The 25,748-nt window shown below is 43.2% G+C and overlaps 1 long non-coding RNA gene across 1 annotated transcript in view; it reads left to right on the top strand.

Annotated features, from left to right (window-relative positions):
* Window positions 1-1,149: 1,149 nt before the first annotated feature.
* Window positions 1,150-25,748, top strand: part of LOC117064041 — a 41,710-nt gene continuing 17,111 nt past the window's right edge. Inside the window, exons 1-2 of the long non-coding RNA XR_004429231.1 lie at window positions 1,150-1,372; window positions 2,043-2,125. This is a non-coding gene — a long non-coding RNA (uncharacterized LOC117064041). The remainder of the gene's footprint in view (window positions 1,373-2,042; window positions 2,126-25,748) is intronic.

The raw sequence follows: 25,748 nt of genomic DNA, 5'->3' as shown, positions 1-25,748 counted from the left end.
AAGAAGTATTTGAGCCAGGTTAGAGAATAATGTTTTGCATCCAGAGTATATATCAGTGAAATCATTTAAAACTGAATTTGGAGAGATAGGAGGAATAAGTTCTAGTGTTCTATGCCAGTGTAGATGACTATAGTTAACAATAATATATTAAATAGTTTCCAATAGCTAGAAGAAGGATACTGAATGTTCCTAGCACAAAGAAATGATAAATGTTTGAGATAATGGATGTTAATTACCCTGATCTGATCAATATACAGTATATGTATTGAAACATCACTATGTACTCCAGAAATGTGTACAATCATTACGTCAATTAAAACAATTTAAAAAAATCTAAAAAGCCAAAATGGGGGTGGGGAAGAATAGCATTGCTGTATCTAAAATAATTAAATTGAAATAATATAAATGCAATGTATTTGTTCATTCATTGTTCATTGATTCACAAAATATTTATGGATTGAGTGTTTCTGGTTCACCATCATCTCTCCCTCATTCCTCATGTATAATAAGCCTAACATAATAAGTGTTCTATATCTAATAAGCTAACTCTTCCATATACATTCTGTGGATAAATAAATGAATGAATTGCATCCATATTATTTCATTGCTCTAGAAAATGAGATAGCTTACTTCCTCAATTTTCCCCCTCCCAGCAGCCCTCAAATTTCTATTTTAATTGATTTAAAATTTGTATCTAGGGTATTAGTAAAATTTTTCACACTTCATTAATGAAAAAAAGAATTAAAAAAAAAACCAACCTGAAATATTAGACGTTTTACCTGTAATTAGGTCTGAACGGTCTAGTTCTCATAAAACAGAAAAAACCCAAACTTGTGGAAGCAAGCAGCTTATGATCATGAAGAAGACTTCAACCTTCCAGTTTCTGAATGAAACTAGGGACAGTAATATTAGAAACCGGAGTGGACCCTTTGCCTGAGAAACATGTTCATCTCTTAGTAATTGGGACTAGAGAGCACGCAAAATATGCATCAATATAAAAATCAACTAACACAAATTCCAGGGTCACAAGCCCAAATAACAGTAAGATCTGTAAATATCAAGGAAAACATAGATTTAAAATTTCAGATCAGATTTATTCCTCCACTCATAGCTTATACATATTGTGGTCAGAAGCTGCAAGGAAGTCTGTGCTCTAATGAACTGTGCTCTGGGAGGCGAGGCTCTCATGAGAGAGAGGAGAGAGCGGGGGATGGGGGGTGGAGAGGATTGGGAGCACTTCAGAGAAAAGATCTGAGAGAAAATCCTGGGACTCTGCCACCCAGCTCCCTGTCCCCTGGGAGGAGCCATGGCAGATATTTGGGATGAGGCAGCATGCTGGTCCCTCAGCAGCATCCTTATCAAGTCAGCTGTGGTAAGTGATATTCTTGGTACTTGATGTTTTGCCAGAAGTTAGAATATTGCTTTTCTCTTCAATCTATACGTGCTGCTTAGAAACCACTGGGTTTCTTGGCATGTCTATTTAGTATTACAGATATCCCAGTAAAAATTTTCAAACATCATGTAACATGTATTATCAGTCCAGGCACGTGTAGGTATTTGGACTCACGGAGACAGAGGAGTGTCATGAAAAAAGCATTGCATCAGCAATCAGGAGGCCTGGGGCCTAATTGTATCTTTGACACTAATGTGATTTTAGCAAGGGGGCTTAACTGCACGGAGGCACTGTCTTCTCTTCATGGCAGACCACCCCCCATCATTGCTGCTATCTCCATAAATCCCAAAGGAAAATAATACTCAGTCTATTCCAGAGCTGCAAGACTTACAATCTCCCAGTCAGGAATTTTAGGCTCTAATCCATATAAGAGATCCTGGTCTTTTAGCAGAAATAGAAATGTCCTCAAGTGGGGCACTCTGTTCGAGAATTTTTAAAAATAAATTGGAAAGTCATTGGTAATTTGTAGTAAGGAAAAAGACTTGTTTTACAAATCAAAATGCCAGAGTCCAAAACGAGCGAGAATTCCAATTGCTGACTATGAATATCTGAATACAGCACTACTTTCTACTTGCTTCACTTGCTCCAGAGAGAAATAAAACCGTGAGACTGTGAAGTGTATAAAGGATTCTACCGCTCTCCCGGGGCTCGGAGACCCACAGATTGGAGAAAGTAAGTGAATGCCTTTCTGACCATTGAATTCCTCACTCTCATTGCTAGTTAGAAAACTCTAAGGACTTGAATGAAACCAGTCTCTGCACGTCCTAAAAGAGTACTGAAACAGCTGGAGAGACAGCGCCACCTCGTGTCCACCTAAAAAAACTCCCTGGCAATCATCTTTGCGGAAATGGGCCCCAGTAACTTCCATGAAATAGGGCAAAGAAAATAAATCCATCAAAGCGGACTGGATAAGAGAGAAATGCCAGCTGAAAGCGTTTTTGACTGTTGATGACTTCAAAAGCCAGGAAACTTAATCCTAGCCTTATGTTTCTTTCTCCGTGCCCAAAAGGCAGCCGAGCTCGTCACTAAACCAGGGGAGGTGAAGCAGGTCACTAAGTTTATAATGTAGTTCGTTACTGGCTTTCATTTTTTCTCTGCATCCTGGCAGCAGGATACAGGCAGCTTGTTATAACTTAGAGGGGCTCCTGGAAAGCCTGCTTGCTGGGTGTATTTCTGTAGGCGTGGGCTCACTGGGAATATTATGACCTCATGGAGTCACGAGTTTAATAGCATTTCTTCCACTTCATTCAGCACAGCACCAAGTTACAGTGACTCTGGCTGCAGCACATTGCAGACGCACATTGTTCCCTGCAGCATCATGTCTTCACGGTCCCATGTGGGTCCCAGCCACGCTGCCTGCTCTTGCACACATGAGCCATTCTCACACCTGCAGGCTCTCTGGCGGGGTCTTCTCCACCTCCTACATCCCTTGCTGGTTTGCACCTCTCTCTACCCGTTTTCTCTCCCCTATTCTCCTACCTCCCTCTTCCCGCGGCCTTTCCTTCTACTCTGTCATAATGACTATCATTTGCGGCACCTGCGATCTCTTTGCACATCATTTGCTACTTGAGATACTTCTGTTTCTGTCTTGCAGCTCAGGAGACTGTGGCTCCTGCAGTCGAATACAGTCAGGGGAGAGGAGTGCTCTGCTCTCCTCATGCCGCTTGCAGTCTCCTGACGTTCCTGCGGGAGCTTCACTAGCAATTACACTCCTGACCACCTGATGCCCCTCCGGTTCCTCTAGAAGAGGAGAGGAATGATTTCATCACATGGTAAGTTCCTAGAGATAACAGGGTTTGTGCAGCGCAGTCCCCAATGCCCTGCCCGGTCCAGGAGCGAGGCCACCCGCAGAGAGACTGCATCTGGTGCCCCTGTTCCTTCTTCCCATCTGTACATTTCACAGGGCCACTCCGTCCCTGTGCTGCGGAGGAATGGGTGGGGGAGGCTGTCCAATCTGAAGACTCGGGTAGGGAAGCCCACCCCACAATTAGAAACCATGACCTCCACCATCAACCCGGTCAGTAATGAAGGTATTTTTCGTCTCCCACCTCTCTTGCTGCAGACCTGTGGTGTGTTCTCTACTGGGACACCTTGAACTCTTAACACTTAGGAAAGCATTTTTTTTTTCTTTTTCTTTTTTTTTTTTTGAGACGGAGTCTCGCTCTGTCGCCCAGGCTGGAGTGCAGTGGCCGGATCTCAGCTCACTGCAAGCTCCGCCTCCCGGGTTTACGCCATTCTCCTGCCTCAGCCTCCGGAGTAGCTGGGACTACAGGCGCCCGCCACCTCGCCCGGCTTTGTGTTTTTTGGTAGAGACGGGGTTTCACCGTGTTAGCCAGGATGGTCTCGATCTCCTGACCTTGTGATCCGCCCGTCTCGGCCTCCCAAAGTGCTGGGATTACAGGCTTGAGCCACCGCGCCCGGCCCATTTTTTTTTTTTTTTCTAATACACAGCAGAAATTCTAACTTCAGATGACTCAGCCCCAATGAGAGTTTTTTTTTTTTTCTTTTTTAGTTCAGAACCCATTTGCTGTGGTGTAGAGAATGTTCTGGCTGGCGATCAGAAGGTACGGGCTCTACATAGGGCTTGGAGCTTTCCAGCTTTGCAACTTTGAGCGAGAACCTGCTCTAGGCCTCGGTTTCCCCATCACGACTTCTGCGATTCCAGGATCAAGAGATGGCCATTTAGAGGTACCAAGAAGAGGTAATGCTCACTTTTTAAGTCCTTCATCCAGTTGAAATGAGCTACTGCTTGTTTAACTTTTCCCTTTTTTTGGCAAAGTTAATGCTTTTTCCAGAGACAGCAAAGACAGGGAGCATTTGTCTAGGACTCCCCCTTACCCTTGCCCTGCCCCCAGCCTCTATCACAGTTAAGAGCAAGACTCAGACCTTCTTTATTTGTTGTTACTCACCCTGAGCATGGAGCTGCCATGATGTTAGATTTTTTTTTTTTGAGTCCAAAATTGGTGATATTTGGATTAACAAGTTATTTTCCTTTTTGATTTGTAAATTTGTTCTAAAGTTACCCACTTTGAATCACATTAAGGTATGCATTTACTAATTTGGCTTTATTGAAAAGAATGACATAATGTGGACTGTGGCCAACTATGGAGCTTCAGGTCACCTAGAGGAAAGTAGAAGAGGCAGAAGATCCATGGCCTCTGTTTTGCAGACAGGCAAGAATAGGAAATGAGAAAGGGACGCAGTTAATCCCCTCCCAACTGTAGCCTCACTCTTCACCTCAACCTCACTCTAGTTTTAAGATATTTTAGCACTATTTTAGGTATCATTTCCCTTGAAATAGTTACTTGCTTCCTAAGACCTTGATACACTAAACGCTACTGATACCAGATACAATCTACATTCTGAGTGGCCACCACCGTATTTTCACCCCAAGTTCAAGTCCACCTCTTTTGCCACAGAAAAGAATGGGCTCTGTCCTGGACTTACGGGCAAGGGAAGAATTGGAGTGGAATGTGATTAATGGGATGCATGTTGGTTTTGATGCCATTCTAGAAAATTGACAGATATTGTCTCCTTTTTTCCTCCTTTTTTCTTTGGTGAATTCATTTCTCTTCTCTGGTTAATGCCATCTATATGCTATTAATTCCAAAACTGGTATCTCCATCCTAGACATGTCCTCCAAGTTGCAAATACACACAAACACTATATATATATATATATATATATGCACACAATATATTTATAAATATATATACATATAATTATTGCCTCCTCATCAGGAGGAGGAAACATTTGGATGCCTGACAGGAATCTCAAAGTTAGTAAGCCCCAAACTAAGCTCCAGATATTTTCCTCCCAGGTCTGCTCTTTCCTAGCCTTCTTCATCTTTCATCTCAAAAAGCAGCTTCTTTCTGGCAGCGTGGGCCAAACCTTGGAGCCGTCTTTGACTGCTCTCTCTCATCCCATGTCTGATCTGTCACCAAATTTGGTCATCTCCAGTTTCCAATTATACACAGGTTTTGATCATTTTCTTTACTTTCCCTGCTGCTACATTGGTCTCAGCTGTCCACATCTCTTGCGTGGACATCTACAGTAGCCCCCAGCCAGCCTCCCTTGCTCTCTCCAATCCCTCTCAGCCCAGCAGCTTACATGATCCTGTTAAAACACATCAGATCAAAGCACTCTGCTGAAAACCTTTCTGATGGCTGTCTATGTCATTAAGAGTAACATCTACTACATTGCACTCTTAGCTGCCTCTATTTCCTCTCTGCTCTCATCTTCTCATTCTGTTTCTGCTGCATTAATCTCCACTTTTCTTTATGCTAGGCATGCTCTCGCCCCGCATCCGTGCACTGACTGGGTCCTCTGCATGGAAGCTCTTTCCGTGGAGTCCATGTGGCTCACCCCCCACCTCCTGTAGCTCTTTGCTCCAATGCGTGGCCCTCCTCTAGTTGTTCTTCTAAAATCGCACCCCTCGCCACCAGTTGTGTCCTTGCCACTATCTCTGCTTTATACCCTTTGCATTTATTACTGTTTAATATACTCTGTATGCTACTTACTTATACTGTTTTATCCAGAAGAAGGCAAGCTCTGACAGGATGGGTTTGTTCCCAGCTATGTTCCCAGCAAGTAGATCCAGGTGCTCAGTGAACATTTGTTCAGCAATGGCAGGTGGGCTTGTGATGGGGTTGGGGAGGAGGAAGGAGACTCACTGGAGCATCCTGCTCCAATGGGAGTTAACTCAAAACAGGACCATGTTCAGAAATCAGAAATGATATTACAAGAGGTTTATTTTCTGCTTAGAGTTATTATTTAACTTCATTTGATTGAACAGACATTTATTGAGTAACCGCCTTGCCGGAGTGCTGGAGGCTGAGGGTACAATGGGCTCCGTTCTTGTGTAGAGTAAGACTGAGGTAATAAATTCACCTATAAATAGATCCTTCAGTGTAGAGCAGCGTGGGCAGTGCCGAAGCACTCCATCCAGGGTCAACGCTTCCTCCTGGTCTCTTCAATCACTTTCTCCTTTGAATGTTTACCAGCTTGTGGAGGGGAGTATATCTGACTTGGCAGGGATGGAAGGGAGAAACCATATGTATTTACTCAATAAGCACCTCATGGATAAGAACCCTTAGGAAAGGTAATCGAGGACAATCATTGCCATATAATACTTTGATGGCCTGATCCCCTATATTAAGAACTTACTGTTTACTTTGAATAAATTTTAGAAACTTTCAGTGCCTAGTAACTTCTCTCTGCAAAGGGAAATTAATGCATGCTTCCTTCCATGAGAGGAGCAGTTTAGGGTGTGACTGGGTGAGCCCATCTTCACCTTGATTCCCGCGGTAACCTGCAGCTCGCCCCTGCTCTGTCGCAGCATCATTTTGGGGTGTGGTTAGTAATTTGTCCATTCTGTCCTCTCTGGGAGCCTGAATTCCTTCTTTAGTGGTTGGCTGGGCACACTGTGGACAGGGAAACTTCCTGAGCAAAACCAGAAGTATTTCTGTGACTTGGGTGTTTGAAATCAAGACAGTGCTTTGTTGAGAATGAAACGTCCTCTTTGGGATTGAGTCTGCTTTTCTCAAGGGTTACTTGGAGCTCAAATGCTTAACCATCCTTCCTCCAGGTGCCAGAGATAATTTTTCCAGGAAGACTTTCCTGGCATTTCTTCCCCACCCCCCACAGTCTGGATCAAATTCTCTCCTTTGTGTGCCTCTGGCACCCCAAATTTCCTTTATTCTAGCCCATCCAGTGTCAGACCAAACTTTCAGATGGAGCACAGTCCTCGGTACAGATAGAAGTCTGCCCAAGGCTTCTGACACCAGCCATAGTTTGGGGGTCTTTGGGGGCACCCCCACTTTAGACCAGCTGGGTATAAATTTAGGGGTCTCCATCCCTCAAGGTACCCCCAGGTTTGATGATTCACTGGAGAGACTCACAGAACTCTCTGAAAACACTGTATTTAACCAGGAAGAAGTCTGGGAGGTTTCCAAACTCGAAGCTTCCAGTGTCCTCAGGGATGTGTTACCTTCCCAGCAATCAGTGACAACGCACAGAGAGTATTGCCAAGCAGGGAAGATCTCCCAAGCTCAGCTTCCAGAGTGTTAACTGAGGCTTCATTACATACACTGATTGATGCAATCATCGGCAGGCAGCTGAACTCGGTCTCCAGGCCTCATCCTCTCCCTGAAGGTCAGGCTGATATCTTAAGACTCAGGCACCAACCTTCTAATCATACTGTTGGCCTTTTTGGCATGGCCAGCCCCAGTCTTGAGTCATCTTTTTAGTGTCAGCTGCAGGTGTGGTCTGAGGGGTGCACCATGAATAACAAACATTCCAATCACTCAGGAATCCCAAGGGTTTAGAGGTTAGCCCCCAGTATCTGAGGTCACAGTCCAGCCAGACTCTTTATTCCACACAGTCCCTCTCACACTGTATTAGCTGCATTTTTATCTGTCTCTCTAATTAACCTCTTGAGGGCAGGGAATGTGCTACCTTGTTCATCATAGTCTTTGTATTTAACACAATGTAGATACAAAAAATAGCCATATGAATGTGAAAGAAAAACAATTATTAGACAGATTTTATTCTGGCATTTATTTTAAACCATTACCATTAGGGAATTGCTCAAATCCTAAGGCAAGTATAGTTAAGGCAACTGTCCTTGTCTGGATTTTCTTTGTGTCTTATTTGGTTCCCTTTAGCCTACGATTTTCTCCTAGACCTTGAGGTGGTCCACTCCTCACACTGATCCAAGCCACTTCCAGTCAAAATAACGAACTGTTTTCTTATACTGATATCAATATGCAGAAAGACTGTTAGTGTGGAGATTAACAAAACCTCCATCAACTGTATTTACGTAGCTGTAGCTCTTAGCTACTGCACAGATCCTTGCAAAGGCTGGAACAATCAGTTTCCTTTCTTAAATGCTCACTCTACAAGAAACTCTTTGCTTTATTTATTTTAATTCTTTTTGCTGCTATGGTATAGCTAAAGTAGGGTGACATGTGGCAGGGAGGTTTCAACAGCTGTAACTTCCACTGAAACGAAAGCTACTTCCAGGCTATATTATAGTCACTTTTCTAAGGCAAAAGGTTTTCCCCATCTTTATGAGTCAAAGTACCTTTGTTCTGTGATTACCTTTTATGCTGCATTGTTAAATGTCTCCCTGGCTACCCAAAACACCCCTTCCCACTGGCTATGGTAGTCTATAATTCTAGCTTTAACCATTTCATGCCAATGACTGTGTAGACTATACACTGAGGATAATGGTAGAAAATGGGGGCAAAGGGGAATTGGGCTATGGAGGAGCCATGGATAGAAAACCATCCCTCTGGCCGGGCGCGGTGACTCACGCCTGTGATCCCAGCACTTTGGGAGGCTGAGGCAGGTGGATCACAAGGTCAGGAGATTGAGACCATCCTGGCTAACACGGTGAAACCCCATCTCTACTAAAAATACAAAAGATTAGCCGGGCGTGGTGGCGGGCGCCTGTAGTCCCAGCTACTCAGGAGGCTGAGACAGGATAATCACTTGAACCCGGGAGGCGGAGGTTGCAGTGAGCCGAGATCGCGCCACTGCACTCCAGCCTGGGTGACAGAATGAGACTCTGTCTCAAAAATAAAATAAAATAATAAAATCTATCCCTCTGAGGGGGCTCTAGCAAGGAAAGAAGAATAGCTGCCAGCCATGAATAGAAGGCGACTTTCCTGCTCCAGCAGGGGCTACTGGCGTGTTCCCTGATAAGAGTTCCATGATGCCAACTGTGAAGTGGCATTTGCTTGCCAGCTGCAGAGCATGCATTCTTCCTGGACTTCAGCTTGCCCCTGAGTCTAGGAGACATTTGAGAAATGGGTGGTGGGGAGAGGCAGGTGCTTTGTTGGGATAAAAGGAAAGCATTTAACTAGTGTTGACCTCATCTCAGGCTCCAATGCAAAGCAGCATCCGTGGGAAGAGTGAACACAGCTTAAGGATAGCTTAAGTATTCCATATCCTTTCCAGAAATTTTAGAAAATAAAGATAAGCAAAAGATGTTCTTATCCTTATATAACACTATAAAATATATGAAAAGGACCTGGGCTCTATCCAAGGTCATCAAATGTTCAAAGTCCAACTCCTGGAGAACCCGTGATGTGAGGGACCACGCTGATCCTTTTCTTCTTTTCACTTCTCTTTCTCTTCCCGTCCCGTTTGATACAGAACAATGCGAATATTGAGACAATGGGTCAGGCTATATGGCTTTTACAGGGCACGCGCTGCTGGCTTGTGGTGTGCCACCTGAAGGGATGACAATTCTGTGACAGGCAGGGCTGAGGGGAGCCCAGGTCCCGGGCCAGATCCAACCCCTGGTGGAAACGCGCACTTGCTATTGTGTGTGTGTGTGGAGTAACAGTGACATCCTGTGGCCAGTCTGGTTGATCTAAGTGGCTCCTTTATAGATAAAGAAGACCGTTTTGTCTGCACTGAAAGGTGTGCATGCACTGGCTCCTCCTTTAGACAATGCACAAAAGAAAGAGGCAGTGCAGAATCGCTACCGCGAGCCTTCCAGCAGCTCCTTTTCAGCAGCTGTCTCTGACTTAGGTGGGGGAGATTCTTGGGACTGAGATGATGTCTCTTTCTACGCTTGATCAGTTTAAATGTTACCATTTGAGTGTGAAGTGAGCCATAATAATAACCGGGAGGACAGTGTGAGAAAATAGTGATAGGGAAGAGAAGACATCCCTGTGGATTAATGCAGAATATAATCTGTTACTTTAAAATGCCTAAGTTGCTTGACATTTAGCATTTTATATTTATAATTTTTGGATTAAATAACTTCATTTTGACGTTATTTAAAGCAGAGGAGGGAGGGGTTGGAGAAGAAAACAACTCTGGTCTGAAGTTGTTCTACATGCTTACATAACCTGCAAACTATGTGCTTGGCTGGGCTTCTCAGGGGCTGGGGAGTTTTGTGATTCCAAATCTCTAATGTGTAACCTCCCATAGTGTTAAATGGAGGTGAGGAGGAACCCCACTGTCGCCTGGCTTGGCCGTGATGAATGAACCCTCTCAGGCCTGTTCTCCATGGGGACATCCAGCACCACACCCTGAATCTTCTTGTTTCTATCAAAAAGATGCCATTGCCCCCAAAACATGCCTCAACCTGGCTCATTCCTGGGTGTTCCCAGGGCTGCTGCTAAGGGAATAAACGCAAAGGCAGCTTGGAAATCAAGGATTCATGCTAGGGAGTTACACACACTTGGGTTCTAATTCCACCTCACTGCTTGCTAGCTCTGTGACCTTGGGCAAATGCATTAACTGCTTGGAGTTTCACTTTCGTCAACTGCAGGACGGGGTCCATAATAAGTGCTTTTTTCTTGGGATGTTGTAATGCATTTTAAATACATGCAACAATGTAGGCTACCTTGCCTGGGGCCCAGCTGGAACTCACACAGCTGAGCTTCTGCTATTGCTACTGTTATGGACAGGCTGGTGTCCAGGGCTGAAGACTAAGTGGGAGGAAGCCTCTCCGTCCCCTCTTCATTGACAATCAGCAATAAGATCTCTGTAGTTGCCTGTTGAAGCAGGTTTCGGTTGAGGGCGTAAGAGAAGGCAGAAGTACATGTGTGTTGTGTTGTGTGTTTTGTGTGTGTGCTCTGTGTGTGTTGTATGTGTTTTTTGTGTGTTGTATTTTTTGTGGTTTGTGTGTGTTGTGTGTGTGTTGTTTTTTGTGCATTGTGTGTTGTGTCGTGCGTTTGTGTGTGTTTTGTGTGTGCTGTGTGTTTTGTGTTTTTTATGTTGTGTGTGTAGTATGTGTGTATTTTGTGTTTGTATTTTTTTGTGTTGTGGGTATGTGTGTGTTGTATGTGTGTGTGTTGTATGTGTTTTGTGTGTTGTGTGTGTGTGTGTGTGTTGTATGTTTTCTTGTTTTGTGGCTGTGTGTGTTGCATGTGTTTTTGTGTTGTATGTGTTTTTGTGTGTTGTGTGTTTGTGTGTTGTATGTGTTTGTGTGTGTTGTATGTGTTTGTGTGTGTGTTGTATGTATGTTTGTGTGTTGTGTTTTTGTGTTTTTGTGTGTTTGTGTGTTGTGTATGTGTGTTTGTGTGTGTTGTGTGTTTTTTGTGTCTTGTTTGTGTTGTGTATTTGTGTTGTGTGTGTTGTGTGTGTGTGTTGTATGTGTGTGTTGTATGTGTGTTTTTGTGTTGTGCATTTGTGTATTGTATGTGTTTGTGTGTGTTGTATGTGTGTGTTTTTGTGTTGTGGCTATGTGTGTGTTGCATATATGTTGTGTGTTGTGTGTATTGTAGGTGTGTGTGTTGTATGTGTGTTTGTGTGTGGTATGTGTGTGTGTGTTGTTTTTTTGTGTGTTGTATGTGTGTTTGTGTGTTGTGTTTGTGTGTGTGTTTGTGTTGTGTGTTTGTGTTGTGTGTGTTGTATGTGTGTTTTTGTGTGTTGTGTTTGTGTGTTGTGTGTGTTGTGTGTTTGTGTGTGGTATGTGTGTGTGTGTTGTTTTTTTGTGTGTTGTATGTGTGTTTGTGTTGTTGTGTTTGTGTGTGTGTTTGTGTTGTGTGTGTTGTATGTGTGTTTTTGTGTGTTGTGTTTGTGTGTTGTGTGTGTTGTGTGTTTTGTGTGTTGTGTTTGTGTGTGTATGTTTTGTATGTGTGTTTGTGTGTGTGTGTTGTGTGTGTGCTGTGTGTACTTATTGGCCCATTCTTGCTGAAGTTCAGCATGAGCATGTTGCCTCAGGTGGGTCAGATGTAAGGGCTACCCAGAGGTGATCTATAACACTTTGGATAGGGAAGAAGACATAAAAGAGGGAAGGAATAGGAGTAAGGTAGCCAGGAAAATGCCAGTAAAGGAAGGAAATGTAGGGAATTAGTGGAAATAAGGCTTTCAGCATTGAGAATTCTCCCAAGCCATTTTAAAGTTCTCCAAAATCATGATAACTTAATTCTTGTGTCAAGAAGGGTTTCACACACTTTTTGTCTAATGGCAGAAAAAAGGACAAGGCAAAAGACTCCTTCCACAGGGCATACATCTTGCGTTTTGAGTTCTTGGGTGACTTAAGTGAGAGTATTAAAGGGATGGCTTGTAGCTGACCCACTCTCCTTCTAGTTGATCAGCCAACTGTGTGGAAGAAATGTGATGATTTTTCAGTCTCCCTTAAGAGCACACAGCCTGTTTCCTAAGCTTCTCCTCCGCTCTTGTCCTCCTCTCCCTCTGTCTTTCTTAGCAGCTCCCAAATTTTGGGATGACTCTTGGCCTACACAGATGGCGTTTACTGACTTTGTCTCAAAACCTTTCTTGCCTTCCAATTCTGTCATAAGTTTCTTTATGCCTTATGGCAGACGCCCTGTTTTACAAGTTTCTACTTGTGCTTGTGGCAGATGGATTTCTCACCATCTTTTCCCTGGCTGGAAAAGATAATGAATATGTTTGAGGATAGGTTCTTTTGGGTGTCAATAATAATAATAACGGGAAAATGTCATTGTACCTATTGGAGACAGACTATAAAATTACTAGGGATCCCCAGGGAAAAGAAAAAACAAGAGTTGAAATTCTCAGAAGGTATTTGAGAGGCATCTTGGCTTGAAGACTTGACTGCTGTGACTTGGGAAAGCAGAGAAATAAAGCAAACCAAGTTTTTCACTTGCTTGGCTGGAGGTTTGTTTATCCTGATCATGTGAAGCCTGAGCCAGCAATTCCAATGATTTTAACTGCCCCTCGATGCTTCTCTGCATTTGGGCAGGGAAAGTATTAGAATGGGCCAGTTAGCTCCTATGATGGGTGCAGGACACAGATTTCTCTTGGGAACCCAAAGCTTGAGGTTCCTGATAATATGAATAACAAAGCTAATTACACTTCAAATTATGTATGAAAACACATCAAACTCAGTTTTATACACTAATAGTTATACCTTTAAGTATACGGCCCAGAAGAGTAGAGCAGTTCCAGCAAGTGCTTTGTGTAATCAGTTAATGCCCATATGGAAAGCTCCAGGGCAGCCCAGGGATGATGCGGGCACATTCCAGTTGGCGTCTTTCCTCTGTATCCTGCTTTCCACTCTCTTCTTTCCCTGCTCCTTCCCACACTACTTCTTCCCAGTTTAATAAAAAGAGAGGCGGCTGAAGAGGTGCTGATGGGCAGGTGGCTCTGAAGACATTCCATCCCCTCCATCTTGTGTCTTTGTCTCTGCAAAGATGGAGCCGACATTAAAGGTGATCAAAGTATTCCCTTCTCCTGCTGGGCCCAAGTGCGTTGTGTTCTGACTTGTCTCTTGAGTGTCAGCCGGGGTGCTTTTGGGTCCAAGGGACAGAAACCCCCATTCCCACTGGATTAAACAATAAAACACAATTTTTGGCTCCCATATTTGCATAGTCTATAAGTAGGGTGTCTTCAGGGTGTCTCCAATGCTCCAATAGCATGAACCAGGACCCAGTCTCTTTCTTTCTCTCTGTTCCACCTTTTATATTATCAGCTTCATCTTAGGACTGGATCCTTTCATAGTCACAGAATAGCTGCCAATGCCATTGGTGTGGCAATGTAACTCATTTTCCATGAAGAGACAGAGAAAACGCAAGTGAGCTTTTGTGTGTGTGTGTTGGCGGTGGGGGGGGGGTGTTGGGGGCGGGAAGAGATGTCTCAAGACCATGAAAATAAACCCCAGGCATTTTTTTTGTTGAATTAACTTAAGTTCTATATCTCAACTAATTGCTAAATTGGATGTCTAGGGAGTGTCGGGTGCTAATTGGCTTATGCCAACAAGACCTACCCCTGGAGCTGGAGGAGAAAGCAGGTGGGTAGAGGAGAGGTGACTCAAATAACATGCTGCTACTCAACATGGAAGAGATGCCCATTACTTGTTCTTATTCTTTCTAAATAAACTCTACTTCATCTTCATGATCCGCGGTGATAACCCATTGATCTGTCATGTACATAATACTAGGATAGGCAAGTATTGGCTTTATGAAATCAGTAACCTGTATTGTTGGTTATTTGAATTGTATCCACAGAGCCTCCACAACTGTCTCCATTCAGGGCAGTTGTGTGCCTGGACATCTTTGGTACTGTCTATGGGTAGGGTCTCAGTAACTTAGCAAAGGATCAAAGATAGTGCTTTTCTTTTTCACCTAACTGTGGTAACGTTTTCCTGGAACAGAACTGACACCCTAAGAGTGAAGCTTATTGGAATCTGGTAGGTTGATAAAGGTATATATGCCAAGTGTTGGAAGTTTGAGTTAGAGAAATTTATTTTGTTCTGGAGTATCTGCTTGAGATATGGACCATTGGCAGAGCAAAGCTGCCTCTTTAGATAGTGTGCTTCTCTGGGTTGAGATGGATATTTTATCAATTCCTTTCTCTCCTTCCCCTTCTGGTACTTTATTTTGTACCAGGAAAGAGAAGGAAATCAATCCACTAGCACATCTGTGTTTAAATAGGTTTGGTTGTGAAACTTACAAGTGAACCAGGGACTGTATCTACTTCCTGCTGGAAAGCACAGAGGATGAGAAGAATTCTAGGACCAAAGCAAAAATAAAATACAGATTCTCATTAGTAAGTGCTTACACCAGTTTACTAATGAAGCAAGTGAGAAGTATCAGCTTAAATTCCCACTATCACGTGGCAGTGGTGGTAATGGTTTGTCAAATGCTAATGATGTTAACTGCTTGGTTTTCTGATGGAGAGGTGAATGCCAGCTCCTACCTGCTGCTTTAAGATATTCTAGCATTCCCAAGCAGTGAAAGAGTTTGAAATGGCTATCACTGAATTATGATCATCATTTTTAATTTTCTGCACTAATGAAAATTGAGATGAGAAGCAAGACCTGAGCATGAGTTTTTCCACCTGGAGAGCAAGAAGAGACCTTGGGAGAGTAGTGGTTACCACAGCTGCAGGTTCAAGTCCTCTTCATGCAATTTCTAGGAGCTCCAGGGCTTATGATCTAGTGCAGAGCAGGTAATTGGGGTTCCTGGGGGCCTGAGGGATGCCATACTTGTTCACATCTTACAAGTGAAGAATAATTCATTTGCTCCTTCTCCTTAAAGAAGCAGATTAACTTGGGTCTGGGCCTCTTAGTTCTTGATGTACTAATTTGTTCTTCAAATGCTTGGATTACCCGCTCAAGTGACTTAACACTTAGAAAATTTCTCTTGCCAAACAACCTCTCTTTGTTTTACACATGGCTTCTGTAGCTATATTAATATATTGACTCACTTGTGCTAACCTGATGCAAGTCTGTTTCCTTAAGGTGAGTTTGCCTATCTCTGCTCTTATATGTGCCTGATCGTTTTCATAGTCAAAATATCAGAAGGCGATCTTCTAAGATCTTTTTAGGGTGCACCTTATTTTTGACTTTCCTATCTGTCCTTAACCACTGTGCTTTTCCTTTCTGGTTTCCATTGTATCACTTCTTCTTGGCTCCCCTTGAAATCTTCTTGATCAGCCTCACCTCCACAACTCAGTTATTGAGTCAATCAACTGAATGCCTCTCCTTCAGGTGTCTGCTCCAAGCCTTCTCCGTGTCAGATAGGGCTGATGTCATTTGGGAAATTCCTCCTATAACAAGACTTCCCTGGAGAACCCTGGCAGATAAGGGAGAAGCCGAGGCCGCCAGTCTCCTGCAGGTGTTTCCTGCTTTCTCCTGCATGGCTTGGAATTCTTTTCACCTGGACTCTCACCCCCTACAATAGTCCCTCTCCCCGACCTTGGTCATCTTTCGTGTTTACCTCTGTTTTGCAGGTTTGCTTCTCACAGACCAGCATTATGTGTGCCTGTGAGAAAACCACAAAACTTCTCCCTCAGAAGCCTCTCTCTGGGCACCAGCCTGACCATGCTGGTGGTGTTAGGGATGAATGGTACTAGAATATGTCATCTTGAAATGTGCCACTTTGGTATAAGGATTATTTTGAGTTAAAGAAAATTGAGAACCTGCAGACCCAGGAAAAGTTCTTTACCTCCACCTGTCTGAAAATAAAGATTTTCCCCCCACCCGTTTTTTAAAGGAAATTTATATTTATAAAGAAAATTTCCCATGAGTAACAATGTCTCTGAGGAAGAGTGCTACTTCCAAGACCTCTCTCATCACCTGGGAGATTCTTATCTGCATGACAAGATGACTCTTACTTACCATTTCCTCCTCTCCCCTTCCCGAAACTTGTCTCCCTGCCCAGAAGCCCCAAATCCCTTTTCTTTGTTTGACTTATGATGGTATGTCAGCTTCAAACATCTATAAGCTTCAATCAACTGGCTGTCTCCTTTAGTCCTATTTCTTTGTGAAATTCCCACGCTCGCTTGCTCATGTACATAATTAAACTGTTTTTCCTCTTGTGAATGTCTCTTATCGGTTTGATTCTTGGAACCAAGCCATTGAAACTAGGAGACTAGAAGGAAAAAGGTTTTTTCTCCCCTACAGTGGCCATGACAATTCATTCTGAGCTGGCATTCTTGAAGATGTCAATCTTATAAGTATATTATAAATATTTTGTCTTTAGTTGTCTTTCAAAAACTTTATTTCATGTGTATGTGACTGGGACTCCCAACCTTGAAACTGACCTAAGTTTGTATTAAGACTTCAAGTGTTACTGTCATCTCAAGTCTCCTTGCATGCTATCTCTACCTCAAAAGGGGGTCATAGTGAGCATCCCATTGGAGGAGCTCAAGCTTCCATAAGATTCCATCCTAGATACCACAGCCCTTAAAGGCCAGTAGCTCCCTCTCAGCCTATCAGTCACTTTCTTCTCCATTGTCAAAAAGGTAGTAACAAGACTAATTGCATTCGCCAGGCTTTTCTTTTCTATTTAAGTTGGTCTGTGTCTTTATTCCAGCTCGGTAAAAGGAGTGTTGGAAATGTATTAGGAGGAGATGTGAAATGTAATTCTGCTAAGGCTAGAGAAATCCTGACTGAGTTGTAGCAAGAAAACAGCTTGTTAAACACCAGCTGAGGCAGAAGGTTTCGTCTCATTGGAACTCTACTTATTCAATGCTTGAACAGCTCTTAGAACAGCGGGAACCTGGGAGTGTCTCTGTATACAAAAGGCAAGCATGGTAGATGCTAAACTGGCATTCATTTATTGGAATCCATTTTGGGTACTTTTCCTATTTCTCTCCTGGGAAGACATTGTTGGTGGCATCTTTGAGTTAGATACAGTCATACTGCAGACACTTACATCTCTGACTTGGAAGAAAGGCTGGATTTGAAAATAAAGTTGATATTCCTGTCATAGCACTAACAAAAGATATTCTCACCAAAAAAAGGAGTTTTTTGGTTTTCTTTTTAGTTTTTTAGACTGAGAAAAATGTTACATGTATTTGATCCGCATTTCAAAAGGTGGAGTGCAACCACAGGTTGCATATATCAGTCATTGGAAGACTATCGTAGTCAACAAATTAATACAGACCAAGTCTACCTCCTCTATATTTTGTTCTTCTTGTGCATGCTATTGATTGATGTACCTCAGGGAGAAGATTCTTCTGACTCAGACACTAAGCAAGTACCTAAAGAAAATATCAGCTTTAACAGGGACTCAAGGAAATAGCAGCAGCAGCAAAAAATCGCTAATCTTTCATTTATAAGAGCTACTGAACATCTGGAAAGCATGCGGCTTCTTTAACCCCCAGAGTGCAGGAACAAATGAGCACCAAAGGGCAGCCCATGCTAATGTGGTGCCATTAATTTGAATACAATAGAGGGCCTATAACAAACACCTTCAGAGCCATCTGGGTGTTCCTGTACACCTTGCACCGGTCCTTGGGGGCACTGGAGGCACAGCTTAATGGGAGAAGAAAATCTCTAGAGATTGAAGAACAGTGAAGACGTCTTTCAAGAGCAGTAGTAAGTTAAAAAAATATAATAATCAGAATGAAAAACATCAAGCTATTCATAGGAAAAATAGGTTTTAAATGATTCATGGGGGTGTTGACTGAAATTAATATTTATGTCTCTCCCTCACCCAGCATTGATAGCATTTTTAGCCAAATGTCAGTGTGTTTGTGAAAGTGTAGGAGAGACAGTGTGTATCAGGAATAACTACTGTGAAGTTCATATTGGGGGGAGAATATAGGCCTGACATGTAGTTGAAATGGTGCAACTTTTTCTATCACCTTTCCATGGGGCACACCATCTGAAGAATGTTTAACTCAATTTAAAAAATATAAGCGTGGAGATTATAATATTTATTCTCTTTTGCTCCTCTCCACGTTCTCATGGGAAAATGTAAACATGCTATGGAGTTGCTTTGTATAGAAGCCTGGGACAAATGATCAATGCAAGAATTAATGTTGTCATGCAGCAGTTGGAGCAGCCACTCCAAGTTTAGAAATAGGGACATATTTCTAAACATGTCCTTTCCTACCATCCGAAAAGATTTCCCACCACCTCCTTAGAGCAGAGAGTGCACCCTGGCAGCCAGGGACCAGATCTAGCTCATGGACTAGAACTGTTGGCTCACACAAGGTTTTAAACATTTTTTGAAGGAGTTACCAACATGGACAAAAATATCCAGACTTTTGATTTCTTTTAAAAACTGGGGCCGGGTGCGGTGGCTCAAGCCTGTAATCCCAGCACTTTGGGAGGCCAAGACGGGCGAATCACGAGGTCAGGAGATCGAGACCATCCTGGCTAACACGGTGAAACCCCGTCTCTACTAAAAAAATACAAAAAATTAGCCGGGCGAGATGGCGGGCGCCTGTAGTCCCAGCTACTCGGGAGGCTGAGGCGAGAGAATGGCGTCAACCCGGGAGGCGGAGCTTGCAGTGAGCTGAGATCCGGCCACTGCACTCCAGCCCGGGCGACAGAGCAAGACTCCGTCTCAAAAAAAAAAAAAACTGGAAAAATATGGCAATGATTGTACCCACAATTTGACACAGCAAGAGACAGTTGGAGTGGAGACTGGCTGGGATCTGAGGACATGGCATGATCTCTCTTGCTGTGACACTCGTTTACATTTGTTTGTAGGCATTTGAGTTTATAGGAAGCCACTGAAGATGTTTTTCTAAAACTTTGAGTAGCACACTGTGTTAGGGTCCTCCAGGGAAACAGAACAAATATATATATATATTTATATATATATTTATATATTTATTTATATATATGTTTATGACATTAAACAGAACCAATATATATAACATATCTATACATATATACACATATAAAATACATATGCATGTATTTTGTATGTGTATGTATAATAAATCCTTATATACAAAAATAAATATGTATTATAAGGAATTGGTTCATGCAATTATGGAAGCTGAGAAATCTAGATCTGGAAGAGCCCATGGTATAGTTCCAACCCAAGTCTGAAGGACTGATAGTCACAAGAGCCAGTGGTCTAAATTCTGTCCAATCTGAAGGCAGAAGATCTCCTAGCTCTATGACAGTTACTTAGAGAAAAAGAATTTTTTTTTTTTTTTTTGACAGAGTCTTGCTCTGTCACCCAGGCTGGAGTGCAGTGACATGATATTGGCTTACTGCAGCCTCCGCCTCCTGGGTTCAAGCAATTATCCTGCCTCAGACTCCTGAGTAGCTGGGACTACAGGCGTGTACCACCATGCCCCATTAATTTTTTTATTTTTTTATTTTTAGTAGAAACGGGATTTCACCATGTTGGCCAGGATGGTCTCAATCTCTTGACAGACCTTGATCTGTCTGCCTTGGCCTCCCAAAGTGCTGGGATTACAGGTGTGAGCCACCGCGCCCAGCCAAAGAATTATTTCTTAGCCTTTTGTTCAACTCAAGTCTTGAACGGATTTGATGAACCCACCACATTAGAGAGGACAGTCCATTTTACTCAGTCCACTAACTCAAACATTAATCTCATCCGGACACTCTCACAGACACACCCCCATTTAGCCAAATGTCTGGGTATCCCATGACCCAGTCTAGTTGACATAAAATTAACCATCACATTCACCTAATAACTGTTTAGCTTAAATGAGTTCAGGGAAGGCATCCTACATGTCTTTTACCTAAAACCCTGACAAGACCACTTGGTTAGGAATGCCTCTCAAGTCACAGGCATCTGGTATGAAGCAAGAGAGCTGGAGAAAAAGTTTCAAACAATAAGGCAGATCCCAGAAAAAAGAAACAACTATTAATTTCTCTGATGGTTTGAATATGTCCCACAGAATTCATGTGTTTGAAATGTAATCCTTATTGCAACAGTGTTGGGAAGTGGCACCTTTAAGAGGTGATTAGATCATGAGGGTTCTACCCTCACAAACGGATTGATTTCATTTTTGTGGGAGTGGGTCCATTATCTCAAAAGTGGGTTTGTTATTAAAGTGAGTTGGCCCTCTCTTGCTCTCTCTCTCAAGCCCTCTTGCCATGTGCTACCTTTTGCCATGTTATGAGGGAGCAAGAAGGTCCTAACAAGATGCAGCCCCTTGAACTGGGACTTCCCAGGCTCTAGAACTGTGAGTCAAATAAACTTCTACTGTTTGTGTATTAGCCAGTCTGTAGCATTCTATTAGAGCAGCACAAAACAGACTAAATTTATTTCTCAAAGTTCTGTTCACTTTTGATGTCATAAATAGCTATGAAATAGGTGTGAAAATCTACCTATAACTGTGAAATTGGGATGTCCACACAGTGAGAATGGTTATTTCAGAAGCTTGTAATTCCATACTCAGTGGGATCCTGGGTAATGAATTAACTGGATGTGGGAGGCTTGCCCAGGATCTGGGTGCAGATTCTGAAGGTAGCACCACCCAGAAGTTTCCCATGCAAACCCCAGTGAAAGTGCAAGGCTGCCCTTTTGGGACATGTCATTATCCATATTGGCTGATGCCCCTTGGGTGCTGGTAGTTACGAAGGAGCAAAGCATACCAGCTGGTACTTAAAAACAGTGAAAATCACAGTCAGTATATTGTTCCAACATCTTAAAGATGGTGAAAACAATTTTAACTCAAAGGCAAATTTAAGGTCACAGGTAGCAGCCCCAGTCTCCACTCACTGTGAATGAGTTGGGAGCAGATGCACCGGTTAAAGTAATTACTTTTCATGGAAAGCTTTAAAAAGAGGTAGCCACATACAACATGCTGTCTACCTCATGAGACATCAGAATAATAACATATTTTAGTTTAGTTCTTTTGGTGGACTTTTGTTTACATATAACCATTGACAGTTTCTTTTTCTTCCTTTTATAAGAAATATTTAAAATGAATGACCACTTGGTGGCTGATTTCCATCAGTGTTATTCTGTCATTTGACACATATCTTAAATCTCTGCCCCATTGGCTTTTGCTCAGTGTTCCTGCCTGCTCAGCCCCCACCTGGGCTGTGGGCGTGCCTAGCAGGGCTGAGACAGAACCAGAACAGCCTTTCCACTGTCTCTCAATAAGAACTCCCTCTCTGGGGCCCTTGCCTACCCCCTGCCCTTCAAAAGGGAAAGTGAACCTGTCCAGTGGGCGTGAGTGGTCATGAATTAAGCGGTGCCAAGTGCTCAGCTCTCCACCGGGAGCAAAGTTCTCTGCCTCGTAGCATTCCTGGCCATCTGGGCTGGGAGATGGAGACCACTCTGGCACCAGAATAACCTTGGCCAGTTCTTTTGCAGCTTCTGCTTCAGGAATTGCCATGCCCAATGCGGTGGCATGTGACACAGGGGGCACGGATGCCATGTGACCTGGAGGGGCACTGTCCTATTCTCTCACCTCTAAGGCCCTTCTTTCTCACATACTCAGTTAACATTCTCTCTCACAAGCTGATTGAAGGAGCTCTTTCTTACCATGATGCAAGCTGGGCTGAGCACGTATGTGCACACACAGACACACACACACACTCACATATACATACATACACTGAAAATGCTTACCATCCTCACAGGAGCAAAAGGGCTCCCCACAATGGCAAGGTCAGGCTCCAACTCGCTGTGACCTGTGGGAGTAAGGGGCCGTCAGGCTGGGGAGACAGTTTGATGAAGTCTGGAAGAGGAAAGGCTCTGGGGTTTTTTCTGCTGAGCCTGGAAGTTTTACTGCATGTGTCTTCAGTTATCAATTTTTGCTTTGTCTTCACAAGCAAGTTTCCTCTTTTACTGTCTTTGCTGGCACCAGTAATCACATATAACTAGCCGTTAACCCCAAAGACTCCAAGCATCATGTAACATACTATCTTTATTAGTGACATTGTATTTGATGATCTTTCATGATTTTCCAAGTTGACTAGATCCTTAAGGATTAATGAAACCAAAAGGGTGTGTGTAAGGGAATATATGCTTCATCTTTCCTGCTGCCCGCTAGTCCAAGCTACTTAATTTATCCCTAGGATGTGCAATAGTCTCCTAACTTGTCTTCCTGGTCTGATTTCATCTGCTTCAACCCATTCTCACCTAGCAGCCAAAGTGATCTTTCAAAAATGCAAGTTGTATCTTTTCTTTCAAGTAATTGAAGACATATTTATTGAGCACCTACTATGTGCCAGGCACCGTTCCAGGTGCTAGGAATATTGTGGTAAATGAGAGAGATGAAGATTTACTCTGTCTCCTTATGAGACTGACATTTTAACGGCCCCCACAGGTCGTAGGATAAAGTCCCAAGCCTTAAAATGATTGAATACAAGGCTACGCCTGATCTGGCCTCTACCCTACTCCCCAGCTTCATCTGGAACCTCTATCCCCAGCTTTTTTACTTCCACCACACTGGGGTATGCCAAGATCTTCTCCCTCAGAACCTCTGCACAGGCTGTTGGCTCTTCCCTACCCTGTCACCTACTTCACTGCCACATGCCTTTCGTATCTCAGTTCACTGCCCCTTCCTCAGTGATGTCTTGTCTGGCCAGTCCACCCCTCCACCCTCAACTAATGAGGGTCCCTTCAGATATTCTTTCTCTTAGCACCCTGCTCTTTTATTTCATGACACTTATCATAAGATATGCTCCACGATCCCTATACTATATGATGATTGGTGTCCCTGCCTTCCCCACCAGCCTGCATGCTCTGGCAGGTAAGAATCTGCTGTGTTTTGTATTTTGTTACATCATTCTTAAGTAGTGTTTGGTAAAAATTGAAGAATGAATGAATTAATGAAGGAATTTCAAAAAGTGAACAGGACAAATGAACTAAAAATAGCTTTGTGGATATATCTTAGAAATATCTAGATTTTTACAGAATTATTTAATTTTTAATGTTTTTTATTTTTGAGAGAATGCCTTGTCCAAAATCACACTCCATGACTGTCAGGAATTTTAAAAGTTTTGAGATTTTATCTATTTGCAAGCTACAAGTTAGCCTGTCACAGTTTCACGGATGCTGACAGAAGATAGGAGTTTCCTGGGTCAGAGAAAATGGATTCTAATACTCACAGAACAGCAAGCAGCATGAGCATCAGTGTATTTGCATAAGTTTCCCTTCCTCTCAAGTCCCATAGAAACGATGGGGATTGCCCCAGATGGATATGCTGCAGGAGAGCTTTCTGGAGTTTAGGGAACCCAAATCTTTTACAATGGACAATAAGCATGCCTGTCCTTTGTTCCAGAAAAAGATACTGTCTTAATCTTCTAAGACTATAAGCAAATTATCTCCTTTTTTCTGAAGGAAAACACTATCTCTATCTGTTTGCTTTATAAATGTCCTTGAAAAGATAATCCTGGAGAAAGACAATTATTGCATCATTCACAGGATGTGCAGAAACATTAGAGATGTGTCTAGAATTTTCCCCCACCAATATTCATCCCTGATTTTTACACCATCTTGGATTCTGGTGATTTTTCCATGAGTATGCCAAATCTCTGGCCACTCTAATTAATCTGATTGACAGAGACCAGGGCCAAACCTAATCAACTGATTTCATGTAACATTTAATTATGTCCACTATCAACAGGACAACTCCAAGCAGCAGGATGAGGGCAGCTTGTGGCATTGACCTCAACCATGGCCCCTGTGTCTTGGATCCAATCAGCTGAGCAAATTCCATAAACCTAAGGGACTTAACTTTAAAAGTCAGGTGACTTTCTTCTTTTGTTTCTGTATTGACCTTTTCACTTGGCTGAGGAATTCATTCAGATACAGCAGGATGCTTTAGTGATTGCTTAGACTTTGCTTTGACAAGAGAGGAGGAAGTCTAGGCCAGTTCTCTCATCATTAACAGCCCTGGCCAATGAACCAAGACTGATTTCAGTGCCTTCAAGACCCAGAGTGGTGTCATTAATCTCTTCAGCTAAGACAAATTTTGTACCACTCCCTCCCTCCCTCCCTCCCTCCCTTTCTTTGTTCCTTTCTTTTCTTTCCTCTTTCCTTTCTTTTCTCCCTTCCTTTCCTTCCTTCCTTTATTCCTTTCTTTTCTTTCTTTTTTCTCATTCCTTTTTGAGACAGGGTCTGATTCTGTTGCCCGGGCTGGAGTGCAGTGGCATGATCATGGCTCACTGCAGGCTCCAGTGATCCTCCCACCTCAGCTACTACAGTCATGCCCCATCATGCCTGGTTAATTTTTTTTTTTTTTGGTAGAGACAGAATTTTACCAGGTTGCCCAGGCTGGTCTTGAACTCCTGGGCTCAAGTGATCTGCCCACCTCAGCTTCCCAAAGGGCTGGGATTATGGGTATGAGCCACCACATCTTGCCGCTCTACTATTTCTAATTGGATGACTCCTATTGTAGAAAAAGCTGGCCTTGGGGTGGGCACAAATAACATACCCACCCTCTCTCTGGGAATCTCTCCCAAATACCCAAGGGTAGCCTCATTTTGGAGAGCTCTCCACAGTCATCTGAGAGCTATGTAATTTACTGGTGATATTTGCTTTAACATCTGACTTGAAGTTTCTTACAGCCACCCCTGAGGTGCCAGATTCCACACAATTTGTCTGAAATTTAACAGACTTCTGTGTCTGTCGTTCTCCACCAGACAGCTCTAACAAGTCCAGCAAAACAGCAGGGGATGGCCCCAGTTCCTGTACCTTCCCTGCAAAACACACTCACACCTCGGGAAGTTTTTCTCACCATGATTTCCATAGCTGTCACTATTTCCATACCTGGCTTCCATACAACAAGTGTAGTTGCAGGAGTGTTCATGGTTCCCCTAAGAAGGAATCATTGTTTACAATAGATGCCCCTCTGCCTCCTCCTTCAGGTGGGACCTACGGGAGTTTGAGGGCCCCAGCTATCCGTGCTGTCAGCTTGGGATTCCACTTGGCTGGTGGACCTTAAGGCTCCCAGTTCAGTTCCCATGTCCTTGTTTTTCACCTGAGGACAGTCAGTCCAACCTGTCCTGTTGGTCCATGCTGCCAGACTGGAGGCGTTCCTCTGCTACATGGGATGACTGAGTGACAGCTGGAAAAGAGTGATGAGGAAAACATCTAGAGGTGCTGAAAGGGTGTTTTGCAGGGGAGGTGCAGGAACTGGGGCTCCTCCCTGCTGTTTTGTTAGAACC

The sequence above is a fragment of the Trachypithecus francoisi genome, unplaced genomic scaffold (genome assembly GCF_009764315.1).
Source record: "Trachypithecus francoisi isolate TF-2019V2 unplaced genomic scaffold, Tfra_2.0 Lachesis_group19, whole genome shotgun sequence".
Classification (NCBI taxonomy): domain Eukaryota; kingdom Metazoa; phylum Chordata; class Mammalia; order Primates; family Cercopithecidae; genus Trachypithecus; species Trachypithecus francoisi.
This window is presented reverse-complemented; position numbering and strand designations above follow the sequence as displayed.